The following is a 27,006-nucleotide window of genomic DNA, read 5'->3' as shown; positions in this document are numbered from 1 at the left end:
CTGCAGTATAAATAGGGTCCTCAGATTTCCCACTGCCAGTTTTACGTCTGCTCAGCTACTTACCTGCTTTCCAGATTTCAAAGGTTAGTTGTTGTTGTCTCCTCTTCCTTGATGTCTTTTGCCAAAGAAATCCCTTTACTATGGTTTTAGGGGTTTCTGGAGGGGTTGAAATCAGATGTGTATGCAATTCACCGTATTAACCCAGTAGTTTCCCTGTTGGCTGGCTATGTTCTCTCCTCATCTGGATTACTTCCCTCTGTTTTGGCCATTAAAACCTCAGCTTTTGTGAAGGACTAGCTCAAATGCCACCTCTTTCATAAAGGTGTCCCAGCGTGGAAAGCCTTGCTGGTTCTCTTTCCTCACAGCACTTACCTTACTCTGATACCTGCGCCCCATGCACCAACACACACACTCTACAGGGTGACAGGGAAATAATAATAAGTGGTTTATTGATATTATGTTAATATATATGATAAGATCACATCATCTGTGTTTTTAGCCTTTATGGTCACTCTCTGGGTTATATCTTCTGGGTATCATGGGCGGAACCTGAGGATTGGGTGTGGGTGCCAGCTCTGACAATTTCCCTTTGTGAATCCTTGGGCAAGTTGTTTAATTTCTCTGTGTTTCAGTTTCCTCATCCCCAATAGAACCTACAAAATTAGAAGATGAAAACAGTACCTGCAGTATTAGTCATGAGGCAAAATCTAATTCAAAATACATGAAAGTCATGCCCTCAATATAGATATAGATATATTACCTGCTGTTATTATTGTTATCCTCTTTCTCTTTCACAGTGTTTTTTGAAGCTCAAAGGATTTTATTGAATGTGGCAGGTACCATGGTAATGTAATGGGCTGTGAGGTATCAGTGAGTGTTGTCTATGATTCATCTGGGTGCTCCCTGAAGAGCCCTGCAGAGTGCCTTTCAGGAACAGGTGTCCAAGGAATAGTTGTTGAATTGAATAAAACATCTCAATATTTAGGGAGATGTTATATATGAAGGCACAAATACGCAGTCATGCGTGTGTGTTTTGGTCCTTGGAGAGGAAGGTATGCTCCATCTGTTCCAGAGTATTGAAAAAAATCCAATTCTTCTGGCAGTTTGGCCTTCTGAAGACCCTATGACTGTATGCATTTGGCTTAAGTGCTACAGTCCCCCAAAGCCAGAGAAAGCCAAAAGTGGGGTTTGGTATAATCATGAACAAAGGTAGAATGATATGTCCTCTCATTGTTTTAGGAGCTTTATGAGCCTTGAGGCATTAAAGACAGTTTGCAGGTTTGGAAAACTGCCCAGTTGAATCATGATGATCTCAAACTCTGTCTCCCGTCACCCCCAGCTCTGTCTGTGTGTGTGGATATATACATAATGCTTAGTGCTTACGTTTGCCTGTTTACTAGGGTTATTTACGTGAACACGGGAGCTTTGCTACTTATGAACACATCAGCTCCTGTTCACTGGTCCTCATTCTGAGTTTATGAAATCAAAATCAGTTGCCTTGGAGACAATCATGATGTCACAAGCTGAGCACAATAACTTCAGGTGGACTTCTAAGTGACAAAGACCCTATCATCATGTAAACGTTCTCAGTAACTGAAACCACAGAAGGAGAGAGAATGTAAAGACTGTGGCACATCAGCCTCCCCTGTGTTACTTGACATGACCCTTCCCAAAGTTTTCCATGAAGGATTTGTGTCCCGTTAACACAGGTAGTAAGAGATGGAAGAGGAAACCACAGCAAAATGATCTTTCCTTTTTTGAGCAGCAGAACGCTCTGTTTTACAGGGTCTGATTAGTGAGTCGGTGGAATACTAAGCCTCTTGAACTGTTAACTTTTAACACTTGATTTTGTTTGCCCACCTTTTCTTCATTCTGTAGCGCCTTAAATCAGAGTCTCTCAAATTTAAAAGTACGAGTCCCCTAGGGTTGTATTTAAGCTATGGATTTGGAGTCAGCAGTTGTGGGAGGGGCAGGATTCTGTATTTCTAACAAGGTCCCAGGTGATGTTGATATTCCTGGTCCTCAGACCCCACGGAGTGATGAGGCCTTTGAACTCAGAGTGAAAAATAAGGACCTTATGGCTGAAAAGCTTCCAGGTACACTTCCCTCCGGTTACCGACAATGTGACTGCGTTTCCCAAATTCTGAGCCACATGTTTTTTCACATTTTAACTTTTCCAAAATTGATGTATGGCCATCACATCCAGAAAGTTGTACAGCTACTGAGCAGATGAGTAAATTGTGACATATGGGTTGTTGTCTGAATATATGTGAAATTTGTGGTTGGTAGAACTTGTTTATCCATTTGTCACCTCAGTTATCTGCATTGGTAGCACCACATGGGGGTCAAATTTTAACTTAAATTTGTTCACTAATACTTTCATAAAACACTCGGTAGCACATTGAATTCATCTGGAAATCTAAAAAATGTCAATGCCTGGGTTCCAGACCCAGAGATTCTGAGGCAATTGTTCTCCCCAGATGATTCTAACATGCTGCAAACTTTGAGAATCAGTATGTTAAAATATCTTCACAATGATGCTGCAGTTACGGAACAGTGAAGTGCAGTACATTATTGGGTACACATCAGGCCACGTAGAGCAGGAGAAATTGCCCCCATGTCTTAGAAGAGATCGTAGACTTCTAAGTTCTGAGAGGCTGGTTGTGAGTTGAGTGGGACTCTTAGCAAAGAAAGCTTCCTGACTGTGTTGGAGAGATGTTGTTTCATATCTAGTGGCATGTCAAAACCGTCCCTTTACCCGAGTTGAAAATGCAGGGGTAAAATCCTGGCCTCATTCTGTATGCCTCACAATCATGCTGACCCTGAGAAGGCAGAGGTCCAAGTGGGGAGCACAGGTTATGAAAAGTCACATGTCATTGTGATACTAAGCATGGCTGCAAATGGCCAAGAATGTGTCCAAACATTTCTTTCATCCCTCATGAGAAGAAAGCTTGGCCTTAAATTTAGATTGTAATACTAAATAAGAAAGGGCTCTTGGTGCAAGAGGGATGCTTTGTGAGTGAGATGAAGACAAGGTTTCAGCTGCTGCTTGATGGACTAGCTGAACCCCCTGGAGCCCTGCCTTTCTGTCTGACAGTCTGGCCTCCATCCTCCAGAAAATAGCCAAGAAAAGGGCATCATAGGCTGGTGCTCTGATGGGGTAGCATTCAAAACTAGAGGCCCTGACCTTACAATCACAACTGGTTTCTTTGGGTGGGTTAGGTTTTGAGTTCTTACAGAGTAGGGAAGGTAGATACTTAAATGACTCCTGGCCACTGATATATGGTGGTCAGCCCGAGCCTGTGCCACAGGTGCCCTACCAGTCACGAGACTATCGTGTACGCTAGGAGGAAGCAAACTGACTGGATTCAACATCTCATTCTCCACACACACACCCTTGGAAAGGGTAATAGCCCGGGCGTGGGGGTACGGGGCTGGGATGAACTTTTTTGCAAGCTAGGCCCTGGGAGGAATGTAAACAGCCTGAGGAGAAGGAGGTACTGGGGAGTTTCCCAAAGATGGGCAAAGTAATTGGCTCGGCAGGTTTGCTCTAATTGAGACCCACCCTGAATATGACCCAGTGCTGAGCTGGACCTCGAAGGGGAACTGGTGCCTGGAGAGACACGAGGAAGACTGAGCCACAGCTGTGGGTTGCCGGCCTTGGCAGGAGCTGTGTGAGGGGGTGCTGTGGATGCGCTGCCCCAGGTGCCCCGCCACCCTGGCATTCACCCACAGCCGCAGCGGACGCTTCACAGGAACACTGGTCGCTTCCCTCTCACGTGCCTGGCCTCATCTAAGGCCGGCTCCTCTCCTGCTCCAGTTATCACTCACGTTCTCAGAGGCTTCAGTTCTGTAGTCATTACCATTCTCTCCCAAGCCTCGAATTTTGCCTGTTAGATTTTTCCTGTTAGCATATAAAAAAACCTTGATATTATTGCTTTAAAAAACAACAGTAAAACTTCTCTATACTTCAAAACTTCCTAAACATACTTCTTAAAATTATTTTCTTACCTCCCATTCTTTCTTCTCAAGCATTCCACCACAACACTGAAATGGCTGTTTTGAGGTCAATGGTGACTGACTTTTTGTTAGTAATCAATGATGGTCTGTCCTCATTTTACTTTTAACAGTTTTTTGACACGGTGGGCCACACGCACTTTCTTGAAATCTTCTCTTCGGTGTACCCTGGTTCTCTAATCCCACATTCACCTGGTTTTCCTTCTGCCTCGCTGGTCTGTTCTCTTCATTCCTCCCAAATTCCAAACCTCTACATTCAAATGCCCGAGGTCTTTGTCCTTAGCCTTTTTCTCTTTTCACCATCTCTTTGGGGATCTCCTCAAGTCCCTGGAGTATAAATCCAAACATTTCAAAATGAAACCCCGTATCTAATAGCCTACTCAGTACCTCCACCTGGATAGCTATGAGGCATCTCAAAATTAATATGGCCAAGAAAGAACTCTTGTTTCCTCTCAATTCTGAAGCTACTCCCCCACCCTCACCCCTGGTCTTTTCCATCTTTGCTTATTGGACTACCAGACTCCTGGTTGCCTGGGCCTAAAATCTCCATTAACTCCTTTTCTCTCTCATACCTTCCATCAGTGAGTCCCAGTAGCTCCACCTCAAGACATTTCCCTAGTCAGAACATGTCTCATCGTCTCCACTGTCACAATCCTGGTTCAAGGCACCTTCTGCTTAAATAATTGCGATAACTTCTTAATTGGTTTCCCTGCTTCTGACTTTGCCTCTGCTTCCCCTTCTTCCTTTCACAGGGCAGCCAGAGGGGTCTTCTAAAACATAAATCAGGTCACATCACTCCTTTCCTTAGAACCCTTCTATGTCTTCCCATGGCCTTAAGCTCTGTACAATCCAAACTCCTTGCCATGATTTTTAAGTCTTTACATAACCTGATTTGGGTTAACCTGTTGATTTTTGTTATGTCTTTCTAGGGTATTTGTCTAGAAAGACTTTTTGTGTTCTACTTACGATGTTTTTGTGCCATTTTATTTCAGGTGAGTGTCTTGAAAATGGCATATAACTGGATTTTGTCCTTTATTTTTTAATTCAATCTGCTAAACTCTATTAAAACTGATTTAGTTTATTATATTCCTTGCCATTATAAATATATTTGGATTAATCTCTACAATCTTGTGTTTTGCTTTTTATCTGTCCAAATTCTAGGCATATTATCCTTCTTAGATCGATTGAGTTGTTTTTTTGTTTCATTTCTTCTCCTTTTCTTGTTTGGAAGCTATCTATTCTATGTGTAGTCACATTAACATGTTATAAAAGTAAGATTTACTAAGGTAAAATTTACCCCTTTTAGGTATACGATTCTGTTAATTTTGATAAATGTAAACAGTCATGTAACCACCACCACATCAAGATGTAGAATATTTCCATCATCCCCAAAACTTAGCACATGACCTTCTGTAGTCAATTCTCTGATGCATGTCCACCCCCGAACTTCAACTTATCTGTTTCCCGTACTTATAATTTTGCCTATTTCAAAATGCCACTTACATGGAATCATAGAGAATGTTCCCTTTTGAATCTGGCTTCTTTCACTTAAGTGTAATACATTTGTGATTCATGTGTGTTGGTGCATGTATCAGTAGTTATTTTTCTTTTATTGCTGGGTAGTAGTCCATTGTATAGATATACTACTGTTGTTTATCCACTCACCAGCTGATGGATGTTTAGGTTGTCTCCAGTTTTTCATGATAATGAGAAAAACTGATATAAATATTTGCACACAATATTTGCATATGTATACATTTTTAATTGAAGTATAGTTGATGTATTACATAAGTTACAAGTGTACAGTATAGTGATTCATATACTCCATTTATATGTATACATATGTTTTTATTTCTCTTGGGTAAGTACCTAGGAGTAAGACTGCTGGGTTGTATAGTAAATACATGTTTAAGCTTCTAAGAAACTCCTAACCTGGTTTCCAAAGTGGCTGTATTGTTTTGCATTTCCACTCTCAGTGAGTGAGAGGTCCCAGAGCTCTGCATCCTTGTCAGCACTCAGTATTTTCAAGGCTTTATTTTTTCATCATGCTAATAGATGAGTAGTATATTTTATTACAGTTTTAATTTGCATGTCTCTGATGGTTAGTGATATTCAGCATCTTTTCTTGTGTTCACGGCCATTTCTGTATCTTTTCTGGTAAAGTGCAACTCTCAAATTTTGATATATTATGATTTCATTTAATTCAGTTCTGAATATTTTCTAATTTCCCTGTGACTTCCACTTTGAAGCATGAATTATTTAGAAATATATTGTTCAAGGTCCAAATGTTTGGGAATTTTCCAAATATATTTTTTCTATTGGTTTTTAGTTTAATTTTGTTTTGGTCAGAGAACATGCATTATACAATTTCAGTTGTACAATTAAATTTGTTGAGGTTCGTTTTAATGCCCAGGATATGGTCTACATTGGTGAAATGTTTCATGTTCACTTGAATATTTACTCTGCTCCTTATACTTAAGGATTCACTTCTGCCATCAATCCTAGAAAATTCTCTCTTCAAAAATGTATTCCCTCACACTCACTAGGATGGCTATAATCAAAAAATCTAATAATAATAATATTGGCAAGGATATGGAGCAATTGTAACCCTCATACACTGCTGGTGGGAATGTAAAATGGTGCAGCCACTTTGAGAAACAGGCAATTGACTGAACAGAGTTACTGCATGACTCAAATGATTGAACAGAGTTACTGCATGACTCAGCAATTCTACTCCTAATTATACATCCAAGAGAAATGGAAAGCTTGTACCTGAACACTTATAGCAGCATTATTCAGAATAGCCCAAAAGTAAAAACAACCAAAATGCCCATTAACTGATGAACAGATAAATAAGAGGTGGTATATCCAAACAATGGCATATAATTTGGCCATAAAAAGGAATGAAATACTGATACGTGATATACTGTGGATGAACCTTAAAAACATGCTCATCTTTAGAGACGAAGTACATTAATGATTGCTTAGGGCTGGGGGTGGAGTGGAGTGGGGGGCGTAGGGAGAGGATAGGTAAAGAGTATGGAGTTGCTTTTTCAAGTGATGAAAATGTTCTAAAGTTGACTGTGATGGCTGCATATATCTGTGAACATACCAAAAGACATTATTTATACACTTTATATTGGTGAATTTATGATATGTCATTTACATTTTAATAAAATTCTCCCCCTTTTTCCCTAGCCTCTAGCCTTATGTCTTTCTAATAAGAACATTAATAATAATTTACGATTCTAATTCATGGTCCATATTCATATTTCCTCAATTGTCAGTAAAATATCTTTTATAGTATTTTTTAAAACTGAGGTCCAATCAAGGTTCACAAATTATACTTGATTATTATCTTTTGAGACTCTTAATCTAAAACAATGCTCTATCCTTTATTGTTTTTTGTAATATTTACCCTTTTTGAATAATGCAGGTCATCTGTTAATAAGAAATCATCCATTGACTTTCTAATGTAAACTATTTTTATCTCCATAGATTCTGGGTTTTTTCCAAATTGGTTATTTGAAATGCTCTTTTTTTTCTTCTGTTCCATTTTTTAACTTATTTAAATATTTTATACACAGTTATTTTATGTTCTCTATTTAGGAATTCCATCACCTGAAGTTCTTGGAAGTCTAAAGGTTTGTTTCCTGTGGCTCTTATAATAGCTTGGTTCTTTATGAATTTAGTAATTTTCAACAAAAATTTCACTATTTCACTGAAGCAGGATCACGAGGGACCTGGATAGCAGGTACATTCCTCGAAGACAATTTCTATTTCCTTTTACCAATATCCAAGGGCCATTTTAATTTCTCATTGAGGTTTCCTTACCATCCAAGATAGAATAAATTTGAACCCCAGACTATTCTTTTCTCCAAATGGAATTGCAGTTGAGAGATACAAATTTCCACTACGACTGCTTTTTCTAACCCTTTTTTCCTAGGCTTTCACTGAGGAGTGCGGCCCTCATCATCATCTCCCCATCCTGTGTTTGGCTAGTCTAGTCTCCATGTGATCATTAATCCCCAAAACTCTAGACTCCTAATAACATTGCCCCAGGGCAGACCCAGCTTCCCCATTAACTCACCACTCTGGTTTCAGTTCACTAAGCAGCTTTCTGCCCATGTGGGTCTACCTTACTTTCATGCAGTTTCAGCTGTGCATTGAAAAATATCTGGTAATTGATTCAGCACTAGAGGTTCTGCAGCAGGAGGATTTTCAGAGTAGCTGATCTGCCACACTGCTGGAAGCAAAATTCCCTACCCAGCTCTGTGACCTCATCTCCCCCCATTGGTCTTCTTTCTTTAACTCATCGTATAAAGCTCACAGCTGTCTCAGAGCCTTTTCAGCCCATATTTGTTTTCCTTAAAAGGCTCCTTCCTCTGTTCTTCACATGGCTGCATTTTATCAGCATTCAGGTCTCAGCCCAAATGTCCCATCAGATTCTTCCCTGATCACTCTCAGTTACTCTCTCTCACTTTAGCTTAATATGTCTTCTATGTAGAACTTTCCAGAATGTAAAATTAGTTTATTGATTGATTTATGTTTTATTCTCTAGAATATAAACTGTTTAAGGGCAGGGAAGCCTGATCTGGAAAAGTGGAAACACATGGACACTCCAAAAATAAATATTTGTTGACTGGTTTGGTAATATCCCTGTTCTTTATCTTCTGCTGAGATACCTCTGTTATCTTTTAGGCTGGAAACTAGGGCCATTTTCAGAGTTAAAATAGCCAGCTTACTGTAGGACGGTCACCATGGAAGTGTCATCCTGTGTATTCTAACAGGCAAATACTCAGCTTCTGTGTGTGTGTGTATTTGTATAAATGTGTTGTAAGTATAGAAAACATGTGTTTTCAGGGATGTGGTGGAGTGATCTCTTCTTTAATTCATAATTCAATCCCATCAGTTTTTAAGAGCTCTATAGCTGCGCCTACAAGGGAATCTCCAAATTTCTCCCAATGCTGAAAACACTGGAAAGGGTCTTTCTGGTGGTAGGCAAGTGATTGACTCACTTACAGAAGTTTCTTTCAAATTCATTAGTTTGATTTTTGACTCTGATTGAATTAATGATTATCCTTTTACTGAAAATGCTAAATATTGTTGTAGGTGTAACATGTCACCAGTGATGTTGACGATCAAATGACTAGGACCCAAGAATGTTGAGCCAGGATAGATGTGTGAGTCATGTGCTATACAGAGGTAATATTAAAAATATTTACCAACCATCATTGCGTGGATGCTGGCCGTAGCACTGGAGCAGGAAGTCTCCTGCTGTGCCAGGTGAGGTTGGTGAGAGGAGGTATTGTAGGTTTTCATATTTATTCTTAAACTATGGAAACTAATAAACTATAATTGTTTGCCAACTGTTCTTAAACTTTTTCAAACAATGCTCTTAGTCTCTTTCCCATATATTATTATTGGTTTCATCAATGTATGATATGAATTTTAGAGAGCTTAGCTATTTAAAGCTCTTTCTCAGAAGACTGACTGCTTTTAAAAACCTTTTAAAACTGACTGGCCGTGGAGAATGATCTCTGCAGAGAATCTCCCCTGTATTAAGTGAGCAACCATAATCTCCTTTCTGTTTCCCCATATGGGTGAACAACATAAGCATAGTTAATCCAGAAACCTCTATTTAGCCATGAAGTTTAGTTTAGCCTTCTGCTTCTTCAAGTCTTTTACCAGAACTGTACATAAATTCATGTGAGGGTCATCGTCTTCCTTTCTTCTGACCCCCTGAGATGGGTGTTGCTGTGACACAGTGGAAAGAGCCTGACTTTTAGAGCCCACAGACTTTTGGAGAAGAAAAAAGAGCCAGGTCCTAACGAGTACCTGTAATATACAGTAGTTGCTCAGAAATGTTTGTTGAACCTGAGGTAGGGGAAGGTCAGCTGAGAGGAAATGAAAGAAGCAAGACGCTCTTAATAATTCACAACCTGGATAGTTACACTCAGTACTCTGTCCACGAATTCCCTGTCTTTTGATGGAACCCAAGGACATAGTAGGCTTGCTCTTGACTGTGCATATCTAATCTAGATATAAGGTCTCGACACCTTTCTTGGGGTCTTCCCCAAACACTTTTGGGATTCCAATTATAGTTTTTCCAAAAATTTGGCCAACATGGGGGAATCATTTAACAACTATATCCAGGGGAAATAGAAATAGCTTTCTTATAATTTAACTAGACCTCAGTTTAAAAAGTAACTTTTTAATTTCATCAAATGCAGACTGTGTCATAGAAAAAGGAGATAGGGATAAGTTTGACATTTTACAGCAGGGAAGAAACAACAGAATACTGCATTTGTGTTAAGAGGAACAGCAGTTGAAGTTTGGGGGCGGTGTTGTGCTAAGAGAAGGGCAGGGAAAGAAAACTGTTTTACAAATGAGATTTCTTTAGCTTCCAGAAATAGAGAAAGTAGTTTACATACTCCTGCACATCTGTGTAGACTTGCAAAATGTGCTTTGGTAATTCTCAGGTTGTACTGTTTACGCTATTGGTATGCAGAAAACCAGTGCTGTTTTAGTATTTATGATGTCAACAAACTCCTCCTGTCCCAGCCTCTGCTTATAATGGTGGATAGGGACAAGTAGTAGAATTTCAAAGATCATGGAGTTGAGAGTCAGAAGGGATGCTGGATATCAATTCCTATTCTTTAGGGGAAAAAAGATCACTTTTCTAGCTTCAGTCAAAAATGCTTTTATTTTCTAGACAAAGTCAGTAGGATGGTCACAAACCATAGTGAAGGAAAAACTGCCCTGTTGGAAACTACAGAATTCTGTATCAACTGCTGGGCTTAGATATTCAGATCCAAATATGCCACCCAATTAGCATAAGTATGTTCCACAGAAGAAAAGAAGCTCCTCCCAGACGGATTGTCCCTTCTAGATTTTTTCCCAAGTTGTGGTTCTGTTTGTTATTGTTGCTTTTTTCAAAGGCTTCAAATACTGCAGCAATTTCAAGTTCTTACCAATCCTCCCCCGACCCGCCACTGTAAGATGTGTTGATTGCATTCCCATTTCAATTACTTGTACACATTCTTCTGTTCTTAGCTCTTGCTTAGTGGATGGCTCCATGTCTTTCCTTACAGATCATAAAAATCCTTTCCCTTGTCCCAGGATTTCTGTGACAGCAAAGCCTGACTGCTGCTGTGCATCCTATAGCCCTTTCTGGAGGTGAGGACTCCTTCCATGGTCCCTCCTGGCTCCCCATCTCCATGAGCATCCCACCACCTGAACAGCCAGCCAACTCTCTAAATGTGGGATGAAGCATCAGCAAAGCTGTCCCTGTCTCAAATATTCTCTGAGTTTTTCTGTGGTTTCTTAGGTATAGCTAGAGCTCTGATTTCTTTTGAAAATAACTTTTCTTTTTAAATTTTTTAAAAATTTATTTTTATTGGGGTATAGTTGTTCGACAATGTTGTATTAGTTTCTACTGTACAGCAAAGTGAAGTAGAGTTCCCTGTGCTATACAACAGGTTCTCATTAGTTATCTATTTTATACATATTAGTGTATATATGTCAATCCCAATCTCCTAATTCATCCCACTCCCCCTTTTCCCCCCTTGGTGTCCATGCGTTTGTTCTCTACGTCTGTGTCTCTATTTCTGCCTTGCAACTAGGTTCATCTGTACCATTTTCCTAGAGTCCACATATATGTGTTAATATACGATGTTTGTTTTTCTCTTTTTGACTTACTTCACTCTCTATGACAGACTCTAGGTCCATCCACGTCTCTATAAATGACCCCATTTCATTCCTTTTTATGGCTGAGTAATATTCCACTGTATAATGTACCACATCTTCTTTATCCATTCGTCTGTCAATGGGCATTTAGGTTGCTTCCATGTCCTGGCTATTGTAAATAGTGCCGCAGTGAACACTGGGGTGCATGTGTCTTTTTGAGTTATAGTTTTCTCTGGGTATATGCCTCGTAGTGGGGGAAATAACTTTTCTTAAAAAGTAAAATATACTGAAGCACTTAATGCGTTTACCAGTTATTTCACTTTTGATCCAACAATTGTCTATAACAATATAACGAGCCCATATTGCCTATCATAAAGAAGTGCCTGTGCAGTGAAAGGCTGTCTTTGGGAGTAAATAAAGAGCTAAGGATCCCGAGCTCTGTGACCACACATGCTTGGCTCACCACTCCGCAGCTCCAGGCTGCGGACCAGGCAGTGGGGGACTAGTGTGCGGTGTCTTGTGCTTGGCTGGAATTCTTGTTTGCATGTGTTTGAGGGGTACACATCTCTGCAGAACACTTGTCCAATCCTGATTCCCTTTTCCTCCGTGGTTCCCCCTTTAGTACTTGATCTGGAATCTTAAAATGAATGAGAAAAGTAGCAAAGCAAGTGGGTATTTCTTTTTCATTTTCTGCTTTCCACTTCACTTTCTTGCTTTCTACGCCCTTTGTCTTCACCTTCTTTTATGTCTCCAGCTTCCCCCTCTATTCAAAATGGAAAACTCTGTGGTCCAGTTAGAGCCCATCCCAGGAGGGCTGAGAGGGAGGCAGGCTTTCAGGGTCGTGTGCTGACCTCACATCCCCATAGGGCTCAAACTCAGACGTTATCTCTAAACGAGATCCTCAGAAAGACATGCAGGGATTGAAAGAAGTCACGAATGAACCATCCTGCCTGGAGTTTGCTATACCTTAATTTTTTTAAATCCCTGATTATCTTGCAAAGAGCACAATTTAATTTGTTAAATACAAACCTGTAAGATACATGAAATTTTTGTAAACTTATTGCTTTATTTAATGTATTCCAAGCCTCTCCTCCCCCCGCCCCCCAAAAAAAGACAGGAAGGGAGGAAGGGAGGAGAGAAGGAAGAAGTGGGCATGGATGAGTCCTCTCTCCACTCTGAGAGGCCCTGGCTGTGGAAGTGAAGGGCGGCCTGACCCAGTGGTCCTCCTGGCTCTACCACCCACCAGCCTGGGACCTGGAAAACCTCCCTCTCTGAGCCTTACCATGCTCAGATCTGGATTGAGGTGATAGATCAGAAGTCTTTCATGGTCTCCTCCAGAGGCGGCAACTTGCCATGATTCTGACGGCCTCTTTGTAGACGTAATGGGTTTAAAGTTAGGGCTTCACACTCCAGATTTTCACAGAAAAGGAAAAAAGGATCTGATTATTTTTTCTCTGCTTTGCCCCAGAGATGCTAAGAAAGAAAGCATTTGTCAAACATCACTTGGAGCGGCCAGGTTTAGGGGCATGGCTAAGTTAGTCTACCAGGAGCAAAGCCAAGCACAGGATGCAGGACTTAGCTAAATTCTCTGACAGAGGCCTGGGAGACAAGGTCTTTTGAGAAGCACTGACTGTGTCAGGAATTGAAATGAGCTGGAGAGGCTGGCGAAAGCAGGGTCTCTCATGACAAATGCAGCTGTGACCAGCAGGGGCTTTGCCTACAGGAAGAATACAGGAGGAGGTCCTTGGAGAGGCATCCATCATATGCACAAATACCTCCTTAAAAGCTACCTTTAAATAATGGCAAATGCATGTTAATGCGTATTGACAATGGAAGCCCGGAATAGGCCTCCTACTGGATAGTACGTGGAGTAATAGCTGAGCCTCGGTGTCTGTTGAGAGGCCAGATGTCTGTAGGGACCGAAGCTGACTGTGAAATCCCAGGCTGCTTCTCACTTTGTCCATCACAGCTATTCTGACAGTGAATAATTTGCCATTCCTCCTTCGAGGTTTTCCAATTCTCCACCCTTTATACATTCAACCAGTAGTGGTTTCAACATCCTGATGAGCCCTCGCCATCAGTGTGCGTTAGATGGCGCACCCTGGGATCCAGGCTGTGGGAGGTGAGCACATTGAGGGATGGGATGTAGCAGCAGCTGGGTTAGCACCATCTGAAATGCAAACTTTGTGCAGCATATTCCAGTAGAGTTTATACTGGTGTTCTCTCAAGTTCGGTTGTCCATCCAGAAATTTGAAAGTCAGGACAAAATGTTGGTACAATGAGAAGACTAACACCTGAGCAGGAATGACCAATACAGCCTTTGTATCACTGTGATCACACAAAGGAGAGGCCCTGCCTGCTGAAAAGCAGGAACCGAACCAGCAGATACCCTGCGTTCCCTTTAAGGATGATGATTTAAGCATCTAGCCCTATTCATTAGGCCAGCCAGTGCAGACAGAAGGAAAAATGCAATTTTACCTGTTTCATTTATCTAGGGCTTACTGTGCACCAGTCACTTCACCCCATTTTTTCCCTTTATCCCCCCAGATAACTCTGTAAGGTATATATACTGTTACTCTCTCTATCTGGCAGTTCAGAATACGGAAGTTTTCTCCCACAGCTAATCAGGGGCAGGACCATCATATACAACTACCCCAACCTTGAATTCTGGCATTCATGTAGAGAAAAAAAGATGGAAATAAGAGCAGAGGACGAGATCATCAGAGTTCAGGCTTATAGTGGTGGACCCACTTGAAATTCCAGCTGTAGGATATCTGAGAAGGAAAGAAAATGGCTCGTTGGTCACTTGTGCTTGTGATTTACTTCTCCAGGGAGTCTGTTTCCAGAAGGGTGCAGATCAGGCCATCAGCCTCCCTGAGTGGCACAGGTGGCCTCTAAAGTCACCCATCGGATTAACTGTCCCTGCTGGCCCTTCAGTGACGTAACAGCGTCAGGCATCAGAAAAGCACGTGGCCACCATCCACCTAGATTCAGTCCACATGGAAGGAGAGGCTTTGAGTGGATGATGAGAAGGACTTCTTGAGCAGCGGGCTGGGCTGGGTAGCCAACGGAGAATGTAGAATCTCTCCCTTCAGGTCTTTCAGAAGGGTAAAACACCGTGTGTTTGGCGTGAGACTGGAGGCAAGGGGTCAGGCATGCACATTCGCTTCCAGTTCTAGAATTTGTCTTATAAAAGCCTCCCATTCCTGGAATCCCGTAGTAAAGGTTTACTCTTCCTAAACACCTCTTCAACGTGACTTTCTGTTCAAGAGCCACCAGTTGCTACACAGAACTACCTCATTCTTTGTAACATTCTGCTGGCTCCTTGCCTCAGTGTACTTTTGGCTTCACATTGATCCTAAGGTACTGGAGGGCAGGGGTCATTTCTTAACTCCTTTTATAATCATTTTTCTCCAGCGCCTACCATTCATTAATTTAACAAATATTCATTGAGTGCCAACCATGTGTCAGGCACTGGGTTTGTAAAGCAGAACAAGGTTTGGCTCCAGTCATTAGAGAGCTTACATCTAAGACACAGCAAATAAGTGGGATACACTGTGGTTAGCATTACGTTCTCATGTAGGGTTCTTATGGAGGAAAGAGAGTTCTGCATCATGCAAAGGATAGATGCTCAGTGAAATGTTTGTGGAATGAATGACATATATGCCTATGGAGTAAAACAAATAATGAAAGACATGCTCTACCAAGGATTATTGTGACAAAGTATTCATTTTGGGTAGAAGACAAAAGGCCTGCCTTAAAGACTCATATAATTTTAAGGTTAAAAAGGGCTTTATGTCATTTAATAGGAACCCCAGATTTTTACTAAGGAGAGAAACTAGACCCAGAGAGGCTGCCTTGCCTCAGTTTACCACATCATCATGGCAGAAGCTGCATTCTCTCCATCCTCACCAGCTCTTTCCTCCAGACAACGGGAAGGCAAATGCCCACAGGCTAATGCAGCATCCTTAATAACCCTAGTTATTGCCTTGATTGAGCTTTCCCTAATCAAAGCACAGCCCTCATAGAAGGGAATTTCCAAAAAGCTGCCTGAGGCTGCTGTCAACAATTCGTTTTTAGCATTTCTTTTTTAAATCGCTCTAGGTCGTTGCACCTGGGTCACAGTGACAGCTGAATTAGGGGGCTGAACGGCGACATTCCGGGCACCGGGTTGGTGAGCCTCCTCTGCCATGTATATGCATGAGCTCACCATTTGCATAAAGTGAAGAAGCATGGCTGCCATTAATCACCGCATTCATCTTAATAATTAGTGGCAATAATGTTGAAGAGCGGTGGTCTCCACATCGATCTCCCAGGCACCGTGGGCTATTTCTGTTGCAGATGAATGATCAGGAGTGACACGTTGATGTCTTTGGATCACCAGTTCCTTGTGCTTTACAGCCTGGCAGCTGGTCAGGAAGCTTGGGTGATCTGTGGGGCTAATGCTGCCCCTCCAACAAGATCAGTAAAAAGGAGTGATGTGACACCTGGGAGGGGCTTGAGAAAAAGTCCCTGACTACTTTACGGGCCCCTCTGTCAGCCATATGCATAGTAAACTAGCCATAACTGCAAAGCGAGAGGCTATTTGTCATAAAGATTATGACTCTCTGGTTAAGCGCTTGAAAGGCCACCACTTGCACTCAGACCTTCTCCGTAAAAGACTGGCTTGGGGTCTGTAATTTGCCAATACTTCTGGGTCAAGAGAAAGCCGTTTCAGATGAGAAATGTAAGAGAATGTTTTAAGGCCCGTGGTACAGTGACAGAAAGGATGGAAATGTTAATAATTTTCATGGTTTTTTTTTTAAAAAGCCCTATCAGATAAAAAAAAACAGAAGTCACAAAGGAATCTACTTGAAGATTTGAAGAAAAATTACACAGGACTTCATTAATACAAAAGGGGAAGGCTAGAGAACAAAAGAATAAGGAAGGAGGCAGCGACGGAGAGAGGGAAGGAACTGTAATAATGTGAGAATGGGAGACTGGCAAGGAAAAACTAGGGAGGGATTAAAGCAAAGACTCCTCAACTTTTTAGATCTACGAGATCATCCTGGATCTTTCTCCTCTGTGACGAGGTGAAGACAAAGTGTGAGTGACAGGGAAATTCGGGTTTTAGATGGAGATGTTTTCAAAGTGGAACAACAATTAAATTTCTCCTGAGGTCTGGGTTAGCAGAGGACCATCAGCACAGCATTAGGGTCAATTTGGGAAATTTGATGACACGTTCTTTTTTGCGGTACGCGGGCCTCTCACTGCTATGGCCTCTCCCGTTGCGGAGCACAAGCTCCGGACGCGCAGGCTCAGCGGCCATGGCTCACGGGCCCAGCCGCTCCGCGGCATGTGGGATCTTCCCGGACCGGGGCACGAACCCATGTCCCCTGCATCGGCAGGCGGACTCCCAACCACTGCACCACCAGGGAAGCCCCGACACTTATTCTTTTGCTTTCTCAGCTTACAGTCACCAGTAAAGGTTTGAACCTACCTTTGTGAGCACTCATTCTGCCTTGTTAGAAGGTGAGGTTTGTATTATCCGTGGAAAATTGATAAAAAGCTCCTAAAGAGAGTGCAGGTGTTTCCAATGGTGTTTGTTTTCTTAGAGATTTTTCAGATACAACTAACTGCCTTCCTCCCTCTCCCCAGTGACACGAAGTGAATCATCTGCATCCCCTCCACTGCTTACTGGGTCTCTGCACTTGCACGTTCTCTGTAAGGACAGCGCATTGGATCTGGTCAGCGTCTGCAAGTAAGTCATCCTGGAGAAAGAAAAGTTTTAAATTATTCAGGCAACTGGCTATTTTGTACAGAACTGGTTGACCTCAGTAATTCTTTTTCAAAGGTTTGTGGAGGGTATGTGTGTGTGTGTGGTGTTACAGATAGTTTTGAATGAAAGACAACCGATTCAACTTTCAGGACAAGATACACAACTCTGAAAACTGAGTACTTTGGGAATTTTTGTTTGTTGCTACACATTCTTTTCTCCTCTGTTATCTGGTTTTGGTATCTAGAGAGAGGCTTTGTTACAGCTCTGTGCTGGGTTTTGAAGGGAAAGAAAGTGTCCAATTGTAAAACATCTAATAAACACATATATGAATAAATACCAGGGCCGACACTTGTCCTCCTAAATGAAGTCCATAAAGATCGGGTCTCACACAATCCTTTGAACCAATTCCCGTTCCTCCCAGGAGATAGAAGATGCTGAAAAGAAATGGTCTCTTATATAGAGGTTTGAAACCAGAGAAGGATGCTGGTCTGTGGACAATAGCATTCTTCAAGAGCCCTTACTGTGTGGTAGCAGGAAGTGAAAGAAGGGGTGCTGGTAAGTGATGGTAGGATCTGGGGTCTTTGGCCCTAAGAATTACAGTATTTGAGCCAACAAAGGAAGAACACAGTGGGGGTCATTGGTCTGTCCATTCTGAGCTTGGAGTAGGTTGGCCCTCCTCAGCCAGAACGACCACCTTTCAAGGGTGTGCTTGTCTTGATCTTCTGGGTAAGCTCTGGGCATTTTGCAAGGCTAGATTGTCCCTTCATACCCTCCTGCCCAGTGTGTCTTGCTGTGCCTGGTCCCTTTGCCCTACTGCTCAGTGTCTGGAGTGTGTACCGGTGTTTTTACCTGGATTCTCTGAAATGCATTTCTGACACTGATTTGGTTACGTTATATTCTATTATCAAACAAATTTGCTGTCAAACAAAATATCAATGTTATTGTAATGTCCTACTTGATGGATTAAATAGGGTAATTCAACTCTTATTAAACAATCAAGAAAAACACACTGGGACACGCTTTCATTCGCAGCTGCTAACAAATACAGTGTATGTGATCTGTGATTAAGAAACAAAGAAGGAACAGTTATTTTCAGATTAATTAAACAAACAAGTAGGATTTAGGGACCAGGATTTTTAAAACCTAGTACAATTCTTTGAAACATGTTTGAAAAAGGACATAATTTACTTTAACTACATGAGTGAACACTTAAGAATATAAAATCTTTCAGTGACGCAATTCTGGATTAATTGCCCAGAACTATCGCAGCGCCATAAACAAAACCGTTCCAGGGATGGACCTTTCAGAGTTTTTTTTTTTTCCTTGTGAGTAAATGTCCATTTAGAGAGCTTTTCTAAATTTAGAAGCAGTGTTCATCAATCATTTATAATAAGCACCGAATAACTCCACTCCTCTGACCGCCCGAGATTCCCCCCTCTTGCGGAGACTGCTCCCCTCAGAGTGCTTGCATCGCGGGACTGGCATTCACTCCATTACCAGGGCCTGACCTTTGGGCTTCTCAGACTTTGCTCTCAAGATGCCCAGAGAAAGCAAATATTAAATCAGTAGAAATCTCTCTCTTATCTCAGCCTGCCTGGCTCTGTATTATCTTTAAACTCCACCCCCCACCCCCACCCCCATCGCTGGCTTTACATGCAGTTGGCTACATTCCGGCTCCTTCTGTCTGATGCTGTTTCCGCTAATGGCTGAAGAAATGGAACATTACACCATTTAACGTGTGTGGGTCACATTAATCACAGAAAATTCTTTTAATGTCTCAGAAGTAACTGTCATACTGGACATACTGAATCTATTTAAACTAAAGCATGCCATTTTTTATCTACAGTGATCTTTAATTCCCATAAAAGGGTCAAGAAAATGTGATTAAGTGACAGTTTTAAAATGTACTATAATATTAAATAGCTTGATTAAGTGACAACTATAAAATGTAATACAATATTAAGTGTCTGGCTGTGTCCCAAAAGAACTTTAAAGTATTTTTGAACGGTTTGGGAATTCACTAACCCATAATGGGTTACTAAGGAAATTTTTTTTTTTTTTTTTTTTTGGTGGGGACATAAAAATAGTTGAACTTAAAACGCACACTAAAAACAAAACAAAGACAACAACAAAAGCTTGCAGCATTTACAGATAACATGGAGTGGCGGGGTTTTTCTTTGGAGCACCAAGACTGAGTTTTTGGCCATATTGAGTGATCGTTTTAGGATTCTCAGTTTACTGGTGCTGAACTGGAGTTGTATTGCCTATAACACAAAGAATAGAGTTAGAAGTAGTTGTGGCAGAGAGACCTCACGGCTGGATGGAAAGCCTACAGGCTAGTCAGTGACCTCTCAGGTTACCTCCAAGGAGCTGATCATCACCTCCCCCAGTACCCAGCTCCTATGGGGGCACAGTAGGAAACACCAACGTGGCTGAGCTCACGTCCTCCAGCCTGCCAGCCCTCTCCAGTAGATTAAGCCAGTGGACACTGACATATAAGATGGTATCCATACAAGGATCCTTGCTGTGTCTGGAGGCACTGTCAGGGGGCTGAGGTTGGAAGGGGACAATTTTGTGGAATGCCTAGAATAAATGGACCAGATGTTCAGGCCAAATGATTAAAGAAGTTTATGCCATTATCCAGACAATTTAGTCTGGATCATCTTGTGCCCTGATGATTTGGTCATATCTTAACCTGGGTTCCCCCTAGAAAGCAGAACTTGAGGCAAAGGTTTCTGTGCTATTATCCTGTTAGGGGGCACAACCCCAGGGAGAGCAGGGAGGTGACAGGAAAGTGAGGTAGGGAGAGGCAGGTTGAGGATGATTTATCCTACTGGCTGCTACTACATCCTACTGATCGCTTGATCTTGCAGGACTGTCCCTCTGAAAACCATCTAAAGTGCATAATTGAACAGTCCATCAGAGAGGAGAAAGGAAAGAGACTTTATCTGCCAGCTCCCATCTTTTATGGGTCAAATGTTTTCCCCACTGATCACTCGCAGTTGCATTTGGGTGGGTGCCTGGTGGGCTTTTGAGACATCCTGCATCTCTGTGGCAACAGGGAATCCCCAGGGCTCGAGATGGGGCAGGTCAGGTGGAGCCTGTGTGATGTCAGTCAGAGCTCACGCAGAGCTGGATGCTACGGTGGCATCGGGAACAAGGAGACTCTGAGGGGATCTTAAGTGGCACATAAGAGGGTCTCGATCCAGGTCAGATAGGGGTACTCTGTAGGCAGTCAGATTCACCAGAACATTTCCATGTGCCCCTGCTGAGAGGACCTCAGTTGAATTTCAAAGTGTTTTCCTGGCTTGTGTCTGAAGCATAAGCTCTCCTCTCCCCAGGGAGATTCTGGGCTGGGGACTATGGATAAGTACACTCTGCTCCCCTAAAAATTATAAAGTAGACAGTAAGTCTTGGTGATGCTTAGCAAGTGGCTATGCCTAGAATTGTGCCTTGAGAGGCACATGCCCCTTAAGAGCCTCCCAGTGTCCCGGAGGGAAAAAGGTGGATTCTGACTTTTAAAGACAATCTTCAAGAGAAAGATGGAACGCCCTGCTAGATACCACTTCGGGTCCCCAGTGACAGAGACAAATGGCCATGACACATTTATGTAGGCTCACTCACTGTTTCTCGGTGAGAAAGAAGCTTCGTTTGGAAGATTTGCTCATCTGTCTAATAAATCAGCGAGGAAAGTTTCCCCGATATTTACTTGGGACTTTCTTTCCTGTCTTCATTCCATTCCTCCAGTTGCTCACCCTCGTACCAGGCTACATAAATCTCTTCTCTCCCTCCTGCCCCTTTGTCACCCATTAGCCTGCTCCCCCTCTGTCATTGTTTCCCCAGACCATAGATGTAACTCTTCTAATCTTCCCTGATAAATCAGGCTCTCGGAATCACTCCTTGTTGCTCCCGCAACCTCCCTGGAGCTGGGAGAGAGGGTTCGGAGTACCTGGTGCGGACATTTCTTTTATAATGGGCCCTGAAAGGTTGTCAGCTGCAGATAATTAGGATCTCACTTCCCGCCATCGAGCTGCATATATCTTCCGTGCGAAGAACCCCCATCACCTTCAAAAGAATTAACACATGCAGAGGAGATATATGAGGGGTCTGGGTGACCGGAGGATGGGGCCAGCTCTTCTGAAGGCCAAAACGACTTCATGTTTCCTGTGAGAGAGAAGCACTTTCTCTCAGGAGCAGACCCTGACCCTCCTCACACGATTTTATGGTCAAGATCTCATGCCGTGAGTCTGGGTTGTGCAACAGAGAGTAGTGAGAAGAATATCTTTTAAAGTAAATTATCTTATAATAACACTCTGCCTTTAGGCTGTGCCCTAATTCTCTCTCCCTGTTGAGCCAAAACTTACTCTTGCGATGGAATCTCAAGTATAGTTTGTCTGTGGTTTTTATGCTCTAACTCTGATAACTGGCCCAAATCACTGTTAGACATACCCTTCAGTTTTCTTTAACGGTTGCTGAGAAACGTCAGGGATGTAGCTTCAGGAGAACGGGGTGGGCTGTCAAATGGATGTGACATCAGAACACAGCATTGGCCCCAGATGCAGCCTGGCACCGAGGAAATTCTTCCCGAGCAAATGATCCTTGTGACCTCAGGGGCTACCAAGTTTGGGGGTGGGGATGATCTTCAGAGGGAAGGGAGCAATCAAGTGGGATGGGTCTGAGACTCTCCCCACACTTCTATCAGAGCAGATTTATTTTATTTTATTTATTTTTGCGGTACGCGGGCCTCTCACTGCTGTGGCCTCTCCCATTGCGGAGCACAGGCTCCGGACGCGCAGGCTCAGCGGCCATGGCTCACGGGCCCAGCTGCTCCGCAGCATGTGGGATCCTCCCGGACCGGGGCACGAACCCGTGTCCCCTGCATCGGCAAGCGGACTCTCAACCACTGCGCCACCAGGGAAGCCCCAGATTTATTTTTAATCATGCTCTGTATTCATATTCCATGTAAGATGTTATATTTTAAAAGAGGGGAAAATAAGTTTGAAAACTTTGGATTCCATCACCTTGTACATGACTGAAGAAGCTCAGAGGTGTGAAAGTCACATGGCTTTTTGGTGCTGAGCCAAAGTTAGGATACAGGACCCCAAATCCCTGTTTATTTCATCTTTTTTCTACCACTGTGTTGCATCACAATCTTCATAATAATGTTCTTGAGTCTTGTATTGGGATCATTAGGAAATAGGCCTGTATACTCCCAGGGACTAACATTGATGATGAAGTGCCGTCCGTCGACTGAGATGCTCCCACTGACCTGTGCACTTAGAATGATTTTTCTGGTGGTGGGGACAGATGTGCCCTGAGTCACCGTCACAGTCATCATCATCTGAGAGATGATTGATGAGTCTCAGGGGTGTGATCTTTGACCATGGACCTCAGCAAAGGGAACTGATGTCTTGAGGGAGAGAGCATAGCATGAAAGCACGGCTTGGCCTTGGCCCCATCAGAGTCACTGCTGGGGCTAAGCATGGATTTCAGAGCTAGATTGGATCCTGGCCATGTCCCTCGCCCCCCCCCCCCCCCAGCCCAACCCACTCCTTTTAGAGCTGAGGATATCGAGGCCTGGAAAGGTCAAGTGGTTTTCTCACACAGAAGAAGAAGGATTTCCGGGCTGGTGGGCAGCAGGCATTGATTTTTGTTTCTTGGCTGGATAGAGCTCAGTTTGTCCATTTTCCTTCTTCCCTTTCCATCAGGACCAGTCCAAGACAGTGATGTGGGTAGAAGTGTCTGCTCTGCAGACTAGAACTCCCCATGGGCCAGCTGTTACAGGGTCTATATAGGAGAGAAAATGGGGTGTGCAGGAAGTTATCAGGTCTGCTTGCTTCTCGCCCCAATCCGTGTCCTTCCCCTGGGTCTCATCTCAAATAAAGATGGTGTTTTGGACTCATTATGCTAACTCATTTTTCTTATTTCATTTAATTCAAGAACTTGGGTGAAGAAGACAGGTGTTACTTAATTTGTGCCCTCGCACCCCAAGGCTCAACATTCTACTTAAGCTTCTATTACCAGCCATCCGTTGGCTGGCACCTTTGTGGATCTAAACTAACCTCCCTGTGGAGTATGGAGCCAGCTGGAATTGTTCTTAATAAGAAGCCCAGTGGTTGGCATCCTTCGCTGAAATGGGTGAAGACCAAAGTCATAGCGGGTTTTGACTGAGATTCCTTCTCTGAGCAGGGTTTTTAAAAAAACATCTCTTAAGAATAAAACGAAACAAATGGGAGACCTTGTTCCCACCAGGACTTAAAATACCAACATATGTATCAAAGAATCTATTCAATTTGATAAGTCAGTTCAAAGTGACCAGGAAATAACCACAAGAAGCCAGGCCTGGAAACCAGCACTTGGTGTTTGGAGAATGTTAAATACCATCTGTACATGGGTTGTGCTCCCAAATCCTCAAGTCCTGCAATATTTCTCCTCCCCTTCTGTTTTTTCTTTCTTGTCAGACGCTTATTTATTTTTAGAGATTCAGAGTGCTTTCTCTGATTAGGTCAAGGTGTCACATGAAAAAACAAAACTGGAGTCCACCTACCAAGAAAGCATCTTGGCCACAGAGAGGATGGACAAGGCAGGGCAGCTCTGGAGGGCAGGAGGAGAGGGGTCAATTTATTAGGTCAGAGGTATCTCTGTGAAAGCCACGCTGCTGCGGAAAGAAAGCCACTTCTTATTCTTGAGAAAGGCAATGATTTTAAAGAAGTGTCCTCTTCTGGAAGGATACTAATATTACCTGACTCACTGGGTTGATGTCAGGGTAACATGAGGTAATTATGGTTAACCCTTCCTGAATAGGAAAATGCTGTAACAATATAACATAGGATGAAGAGAGGCTGTTCAAAACCCTGAAAACACCACAGCATCCTGAAAAAGTGGATAACGGATACTGGCATGTTGTATGATATTCTGTGCACTGATTTGCCAGAGGTCTCTGGGTCTGCTTTCCTCTTTGTAACTCCATAGAAAACACAGAGCAGGGATACAGCTCCTCTGAGGGTGGACACCAAATCTGAGTGGCTCTGGGATCTAAAAAAAGTAAACTCACTAAGATCCAACAATGTATCTGTGATTCACTGCCTAGCACCCAGCCTTCCACCATCCTCAGAGGAGCACCTCCCAAGGCCCCTTGAAGATGGGAAGGGCTCCCCATAAGTGTGAATGGCTGGAAGGGGGCCAGCACCCACAGCTCTGAGGTTTCTGCCCAGCCACGGAAAAAACTAGAGAAGCAGCTGAGTGATGGTGGAATGGATGGAGAGGATCTCACTTGACTTGATACCCACATCAGATCAGAGCAGGGGGGACTTTAGTTTTTTGCTTAGAGACTAGCTTGGTGTTGCTTAGAATTGAATTAAAATCTTATTAACATTTAATAAAGATAGGCCATCTCCCAGAATTCAGATGTTCACTCAACAGATATTTATTGAGCACCTGGTATGCACTGATCTCTAGATGGCAGCTGGGAAGGAGGACAGGAGCCCCCATGGGCATTTCCTAGTAGGATGACAAGAAGGCTGGCACTGTCTGAAACCAGGGTATAATTTGCCTCTCCCACAATCCCTGCAGGGTGCTGTTCTGTGCTTCTCCTTAAGTAGCAGAGTCTGGATGGCTTGATTCTAACGAGGCCGGAAAGATATTTTTCTTTTTTCCCTGTCATCCCATGTGTTCTTTATGCTCTTTGTTTTTTTAAATCAAAGAAAACCGTTTACTTTCCAGTGCCATTTTAACTTGTTACTAGCGAGCCTCTGGCCTGGGTGTTTTCCATTAGCATGAAAATTCAGGAGGCTACAGAAGGAAATACCTACAACTGAGCGGTGAGAGAGCCACTTCATTCCCTCGCCAGACAATGTGTCTTGCATTTCTCTAGTGTAAATAAAATGACGATTCAAAGAATGTTCCCCATTAATGAGTATCTGATTTAGAATAAAATAAAATCCATGCTGGGGAGTTGATGAGCTTGATTTTGCTGAATTGCTTCTAGCAGGCAACTCATATTTATGGGTCCTTTCCCTTTGACAATTGTCACCAGTCATCTACAGTTCTTTCCTCGGAGTGGAAAGGGAGAGGGCTTGCAGGTTGATTTTAGTTCCCTGTAACTGGAGGTGACATCTGAAAGCGCAAAGCTATTGAAAAGGTAGGTGATTATTAAAATGTACTGTGTTTCTGTCTTCCTGATTATGACCTCCTGGTCTTGCAGTTTGCTGCCAAGCATGTGCCAAAAGCTGGAGCACAGGTGGTGATGCATCTTCCCAGCTCAGGGAGGGTGTTAGACCATTTTAACCACCTATTTGTTCACACTTCCTTATTGTTTTCCACAGTAGACACACTGAAATGTTAAGATACAGGGAGGGAGAGGTGGAAGGTTATCTATGGTCCCTTTAATGAAGAAGGAGGAAGGAATGAGGAAGAGAAAGAAAGAGAGAAAGGGAGGGAGGAACGGAGGGAGAGAGAAAATAGCACATCATTAATCAGAAATAACACTTAAAAACAATTGCTGTGGAAGGGTATTTCCCAGAAAAGCAATAGAGTCCATTCTGAGCACATACTCCACTTGCATTAAGCACACATTAAAATTAGTGGCAATTTGCTTCTGCACATTCTCTGTTGGCTCCTAGTTAGGCTGCAGCTTGCCACTCCAGTGTGCTTGTTCAGATGGAAATGACCGCATGCATTACGGAGAGTAGGAATCATGGTCAAGTGAGAAAACCGTTTTACTGGAGATAAATGATGGGTGTCCTACACAGAGGATGGGGACCCACCATCACCAGGACACCGAACACGGTGCCTTCTCAAAGAGCTGATGAAAACGACAGTTAATTTTCCTGTCTAGGTTGATGGAATTAGGCAAGTGGGGGGCAGTTTAAAGAGCAGGAGCTCTGTAGCTTTTTCGCTGTGTGAAGTTTCTTTGTGGAAGCTTCTGTTTGCCCATCTGTAAAGTGAGACTAATACCTATGTCAAAGGAATAAATAAGATAGGTAAGTTAGATAAGTTCCTAAGCATGTCCAATAATTCCTGGCACACTGTGCATGCCAGGTGTAGAAAAGTGGTACTGTTAGTTATCAGGTTCACCCCAAGGGATAGTTTTAAAACTCTGCCCTTTGGTATTTCATCAACAGACAATTCAGAAATTTAAATTAGGGCAGACTCCAAAAGGGAACATATTCTGCTACGTGTAGGCTGTGTCTAGGAGGGACTAAACAAAAGAATTCATATCCCAAGCCTCCTGCCTTTATGGCTGTTTTCTATTCTTACGGGCCGTTCATTTGATGATTGATTTATGTTCATAAATCCCAGACCCAGCACCCCTTCCTAAACCCCCTGCAAAGCCGTATCGAATTAGAAGCTACCAAGTCGTTCTCCCTTCTTCTCAATTGGGCAAGGTGTACACAGAGCTAGACCTTTCATTTAAATCCAGATAGAGACTAGGTCTAGATGACTACAGACTTAAAGAACCCACATTGATCCCTCTTGGTTTCAGATCAGATGTCCTCAGATACCAAGGACATGATCTGGTCCCTTAGGAGGCTCTTCTGCAG

This window comes from Pseudorca crassidens, chromosome 14, assembly GCF_039906515.1.
Source record: "Pseudorca crassidens isolate mPseCra1 chromosome 14, mPseCra1.hap1, whole genome shotgun sequence".
NCBI lineage: Eukaryota > Metazoa > Chordata > Mammalia > Artiodactyla > Delphinidae > Pseudorca > Pseudorca crassidens.
The sequence above is the reverse complement of the archived record's forward strand: the minus strand, read 5'-3'. Positions refer to the sequence as shown.